Consider the following 462-nt stretch of genomic DNA (forward strand, 5'->3'; position numbering starts at 1 on the left):
CTACATAATAGCACACATACATCACTCAGATGTCTTTTCATGTTGTGATGTGCTCATCTGCAATTCTTTTAGAACATTTTCCTGTCACATATTAAATAGACATTTAGTAATTGTCTTTAAGATGTATATGGTTTATGTAAATTCACTTTGGTGATGTAAGTGTGCTTACTGGAGCTCCCCTTTTCGCTATACATAATAAAACGTGATTTTACAGCAAAATCACACATATACTATACTGTTTAGCCTCTTTACACCTTCAACAATTGAACAGTTTACTCTACAGTAGTTCAACAAATTCAGTTTGTAATACTCACATTTGTAAACACCCTCGTCTCTGTTCTCCGTCACGTTCGATGATGACGTATCCTCTCCCGTGGGCTTCTGGGATAGAAAAGTGTCCATCGATGAGCACTTCAGAATCTGGGCTGAAGCAGTAGGACATCCGGGGATTTCTCGCCTACT

The sequence above is a fragment of the Sinocyclocheilus rhinocerous genome, unplaced genomic scaffold (assembly GCF_001515625.1).
Source record: "Sinocyclocheilus rhinocerous isolate Xijiao unplaced genomic scaffold, SAMN03320098_v1.1 scaffold228, whole genome shotgun sequence".
In the NCBI taxonomy this organism is placed as follows: Eukaryota; Metazoa; Chordata; class Actinopteri; order Cypriniformes; family Cyprinidae; genus Sinocyclocheilus; species Sinocyclocheilus rhinocerous.